Source organism: Chaetodon trifascialis, chromosome 18, assembly GCF_039877785.1.
Source record: "Chaetodon trifascialis isolate fChaTrf1 chromosome 18, fChaTrf1.hap1, whole genome shotgun sequence".
NCBI classification, from domain to species: domain Eukaryota; kingdom Metazoa; phylum Chordata; class Actinopteri; order Chaetodontiformes; family Chaetodontidae; genus Chaetodon; species Chaetodon trifascialis.
This window is the reverse complement of record NC_092073.1, coordinates 22,022,585-22,028,283: the sequence shown is the minus strand read 5'-3', so window position 1 is coordinate 22,028,283 and position 5,699 is coordinate 22,022,585.

Below are 5,699 nucleotides of genomic sequence, written 5' to 3'. Positions count from 1 at the left end.
ATAATGCAAGCTGACTCCATGCAGTCTCTTGTTAGGAGGTATGATTTAATAATATTCAACAGAAACCAACACTAAATGATTGCAAATTTAGATGTTTTAATTATAGAATTTGGTTGAAGGAGCAAATGAATTCGCTAAAACTTAATTAATCCCATATTTGGTGAATAAAGGATAAATTGTTGGAGGCTATGATTAGCAGTAAATTCATGTATTTGTCTGTTTACAGTGTTTTCACAAGGCGTTAATCATTACCTCGTTTTAATGAGGCAAAGGTTGAAAAACACAAAATGGTTTAAGGCTGAAAACTGCAGAGGAAACCAAAATTTTTCTGAGACGTCAAAGTCCGACAAAGACTCTCCTACAGACGGGTTTGTTTAACCCCCACAGATGAGATGTTTCCTTCAGGAAGGAGTCACATCCGCAGCTACTCCATCGCTGTGGTCTGACAAAGTAAAGCAGGCTGGTAAACAAACAGTCCTGCTGGGATTTACTGGATTGGCAGCTCAATAAGAACACTATCACAAGGACAACAACCGGCGCTGTAGCCGTATCCCAATCCAGCTCTGATTTGACAAACGCTTCATATCAAGCGGCTCTCAGCTCCTCCGTCGCTTTCCTTCCAGTCCTCTTGCTGTTTTTCTATTTGTAGAAAAGTGACATTCGCCATAAGGGTCCCGGATACCTAATACGCTGTGTGCCAAGTCCAATTTGTCAGATCCACTTTGTGTTATCATGCTTCACTCTTTCTTTTTTTTTTGTCAAAGTGGAAAGAAGCGTCGGGGTTCCTCTCTCGGGATGCAGGAAACAACCGAACAAATTGGTCACTGGGAAGAGGATGAGACAGGAAGAAGCAGGAATGGAAGACCAGCGGGGGTGTTTTTTTTTTTTTTACCCTCCTTTTTCTAATCTATTGCCTTTGGAGCAGCAGTTAACACCTCCTGGATCACTTCCCGCCTCGGTCGGCCCCCCACCTGCTTCATTTTAATTCACATGTGTAGGCTCCAAGACGACGGTGTCTGTCAGTGCCATTAATAATAAAATGTGCAAAGCAGGCAGGAGTGAGACAAATCGTACAGGATCAGAAAACACTCTGAAGTGTAGAATAAAAATGTCCTCCCCGCCTTGAATAATTTTAACTTGCTATAAGACGGAAAGCAGAGCATGTTCTTGTGTTCCTGTCATGTCGCTGTCATCTTTACCTGGAGAGTACTTGCCATCCTCGGAGCGTCTCCTATATATTTCTTGTGTTTGAGGATGCTTCAGCGCCGTCTCTCGCTCCTCTTTCACTCTGGAAGTAGGAGGCATGAGTGACGCTTTGATGCTGCTTTTAATTTTTGGCTCCAGCTTTTCTTACGTGACTTCAGGAAATAGCTGCTGCGGAAATGGCACCAATTGAAAGATATCCACATTTCATTATGTGAAGTGTCAGGTTTTCTACCCGTCGCTTGTTATTGCAACAATCTCAAGTATGAAAGCAGGTCTGGTGGGTCTTTTTAGGAAATGATGTGCTTTTACTTTTTTGTTTGGAAGGGAAAAAAAGATGTAATTGCAGGCATTAGCAGCACTGCTGTCAGGTGCCAAGAAACACATAATTGTCTCTTCATCCATTATCTGTAACTGCCTATACTTTGGAGGGTCTGGAGCCGATCCCAGCCGACATTGCATGGGCGAGAGGCGGGGTGCACCATGGAGAGGCTGCCAGTACATCACAGAGACAAGCACACTTTCACTAATTAAGCCAACGTGCATGGCTATGGACTGTGGGAGGAAGTGGAACACCTAAAGAAAACCAATGCAACCACAGCTGCAGTGCCTCAGTTTACCAGGTTTCTGCAACAGGCTTCAAATAGAAGAAGAAGAAGAAGAAGAAGAAGAAGAAGAAGAAGAAGAAGAAGAAGAAGAAAGTTTAGTTGCACACTACACGCCATGCTTCTGTGAAATTATTATTCTCCGTGTTTAACCCATCCTTGGTCCTTCCTCCACGGCAGACCAGGAGCGGTGGGCTGCCATCCGACCAGCGCCCGGGGACCCAGTTTTCCTCGTCGTCACCATTGGTCAGGTGGTGATCTTCTTGCATGCTTTTAGAGGGCGTATATTTAAGGAGGATACCCCAGGTGAACACGGGGAGAACATGCAAACTCCACACAGAAAGACCCCCTTTTTGCTTGAGCAGGCACTGAAGGTATGGTGGAAGACACGTCACCAGCTATCACAGATAGCGGATTCGAACCGGGACCTTCTAGCTGTGAGGCGACAGTGTTAGCACTTGTTCCACTTTGCCACCCAAATACAGGATGCCCCCTAGCATGGAAGCAGATGTGTTAAAGATATAGCATTTTTGTCCCATTTACCAAACTAAACTTGAGAATAAACGTACGAATCAAAAGTTGCTGTGTTTTCCTGAAAGACATAATTAATGTGCGATGAATAATCAGGTTTCAAATTAGCTGGAGGGACAGGGAAAGGAGCAGGGGGTCGTGGGACAGCACAACAAATGGTGGACATTTTGATGAAGAGACAAAGAATCAACTGTATGAGAAGCATCAGACATTCAGCTGATGTAAGTCCATCTGCAGCAACATTAGAAGTTCAGAGCGGAAAGTAAGAGCAGAGCAAAAGTCATTTATTTTAACGTGTGTAAAAGTGAACTTAAGTAATGCACCGAACATATTATTTTAACCCAAACCATGATCTTTTCCTCAACCTAAACTAAACTTTTTGGTGCTGTTACTGTAAACCCTGGAGAGACTCGCAGCAGAGACCTTGACGGCGAAAGCTCGTGTTCTGCTGCAGCTTAATGAGATAAAGCAGGAATAACCCATCGCTGCGCTCACTGAGAGGAGGACGGCGAGGGGAAGACGAAGACGGAGGAGAGAAGGAAGCCAGTGAGGGAGAGAGGAAACGAAAGGCGTGGAGGAGGAGGAGAGAATGGGAGTTGAACTGGATGATGGAGGTGGAGAGATAAGAGGAGGATCAGAATGAGGAAGCCTGGCAGCGATTTGGGTCTGTATATGTTTCGCTCTCTAACTCCACATGTCAAATGGGTTGGACCTGCTCTGCTCTCCCAGGGCCTCGAGTTTGCCTTTCTTTCCGCCCCTCGATTTCCAGCGGAGCAGAGTGTGTTTTTCCACTTCGCATTAGGGGATGATTCACTGGGTCTGCCGCGGTTTACCCTCAGCAGGATTAGAGCTGGAAGGCTTCTTATTATCTTCTGCCGTTTGAGCTCCCTCGTCTGTTAGAAAGAGCAGTGGAGCTTAAGACAAATTACCCCCTCAGTGCCTTTCGCATGGCACTGCTCCGGCCTGGAAACGGCCCTGGGGGGAGGCTGGCAAGGGGGCAAATGGGGGGAGGAGGAGAAAGAGGTTGCGATGGAGCCTCTGTGTGAGTGTGACAGGTTGGAGGGGTTGTTTAATTTAGGCAGCGGGATGGGGCAAAGTGTAGGGAAGGGCACCGAGGAGGAAACAGGCTGGAGGACATGAGCTCTATATGCTGACAAATGCTCTTGACAAGAGTTTTATGGTGAGGAGTGATGGGAATAAGGTCACAGCGAGCGCAGATCCTCCTCGTCTGTGAGGAGGAGCAGACCGAAGGAGCGCTTGAAGAGTTCGGTAAACATTCACAGAATAATAAACAGAAACTGAGACGAGAAGTTTCGTTCAAGAATCCTTTAGTGGATCAGCAACGATTTGGAACTGTTTTCAAGATAAGATAAGATAAGATAAGATAAGATAAGATAAGATAAGATAAGATAAGATAAGATAATACTTTACTGATCCCACACTGGGGTTATTAAGATGTTACTGATGGCAATAATAGTAAGAATGAAAAGGTGAGATGTACAAAAAGAACAAATGGACAATAAAAATGGATACAAACTAAAAATTAACCACATATATAATTAACTATGTACATAACTTGTGTTTTATAAACCTCTGAAGCTTCTAGAGTTTATGTTCAGAAGAAATAAGACATTGGGCTCTGAGTAAACTTTTGTAAATGTTTAAACCTCTTTCACACTGGACCAAAAACCACCAACATCCACGAACATCTGGCTTTCATCTTCAGGGTAAAGAGGGTAGTGGTCTGTAGTGGTCACAGACACAGTGATGGAAGCAGGATACCCGGGTGGAAACACTCATTTTGATGATGCTTTGGCTTGATGGTGACGTTCCTGATGTTTTTCCTGATCAACAAAATGTGACACACTCAACGCTACCTCATATGCTGTAGTCTGATCTGCAGTCTCCTGCATGGAGAGTCCAAAAGTTTATATAATAAATTAAACAATTAACCAATGAAAGAAATTTCAATTAGTCCATATTCAAAATAATCGTGCTTTGCAGATTTAGCTACGTGCAGGAACTGCAGGAAATGCATGTACTTACAATTCTGCATGTCCGCGAATGGCAGGGGAATCACACGTCTCCTCTGCTGGAAGGAGCTGATGTCACATGCTTCCATTCACCAATCAGAGTTAAGCAACATTTAAATCAAATGTCACTCATATGTGATCCAGCACAGCTGATGTAAAAGTCTTCATAATGTCTTCATAAAGAGCTAATCGGAGAACAGAGGTTCTTAAACCACGTAAGCGTTACGCGTTGCATTTAGGGACCACTTGGAAGAACGTGTCTATTATTCTATGTTACTGTCTTTCATAGCAGCTTAAAGTAATTGCTGTCTAAAGAATATTGTTGTTGCTGTTTTGTATTTATGAATTTCCTCGTGGGCCGGATCAAACGGTCCCGCGGGCCACGCAGGGCCCAGCAGCCAGACGTTCCCCACCCCTGCTGCAGCGTAACGACGCTGTCGACTGACGGTCGGAGGTTAGAAAGTGTTTCTCTAAAGCACTGATGAGGAAACTGTGACATGACGCAAGATGGAGAAACATAAAGATCCGAAAAGCCTTTGTGGGCCGTTGAACGTTAAAACAAAGGAAGACAAATTAGAGAAAAATCCCGCTGTGTAATTGAAGTGTTCTGCTCAGCATGTAGAGGATAAGAATGCATTTATGTGAAAATCTAAATCCTGGGAATTTTATAGGCTCATCTTCTGTGCAATTTCACTGTTGAATGCCACCCAGCAGGTAAGAAGAGTTCTTCCTTTGTTACTTGTTTTGACGATGGGAATGGAAATTCATAGCAGTGGAAACTATCGCACTCATCACTTTGATGCTCTTTGTGTTTGCTCTCCACTTCTTGACTTCCTTTTCTTTTGGCTCTCCTGTCCTTCATTGGAATCACTTTGATTGACGTAAGCAGTTAAGGAGGGACTCTTGTTTGTAATTGATTGATTCCCATTGGCAACGCTCCCTTCGCCCATGTAACTGTGCGTTTGCGAGGCGCCGCCGAGGCTCGAGGCTCAGGTACAGCAGGCGGCGGGAGGGATGAGCTTTTAATCAGTGCTAAGCATTATCGCTGCAAAACAAAATAAGTCAAGCAAATTAATACTTTGAGGGAAACTGTAATGAAAAGTGAATCAGCTGCAATAACACTTTCGAGGACAATTCAGCATATGATTACAAATTTAAAGAGCTACTTAATCTTTTGAAGGACTTATATTTTTGTCATGCTTGGGGGGGTTTCATAACGCTCTTCACAGGCCAAAAAAGCTGTTTATTATTCCAAGATGTTCAAGTTTAATTTCTTTTCTCGCATCGGTTTTCTCAACTCGAGGTGCTTTAAGGACAGAAGAGGAGC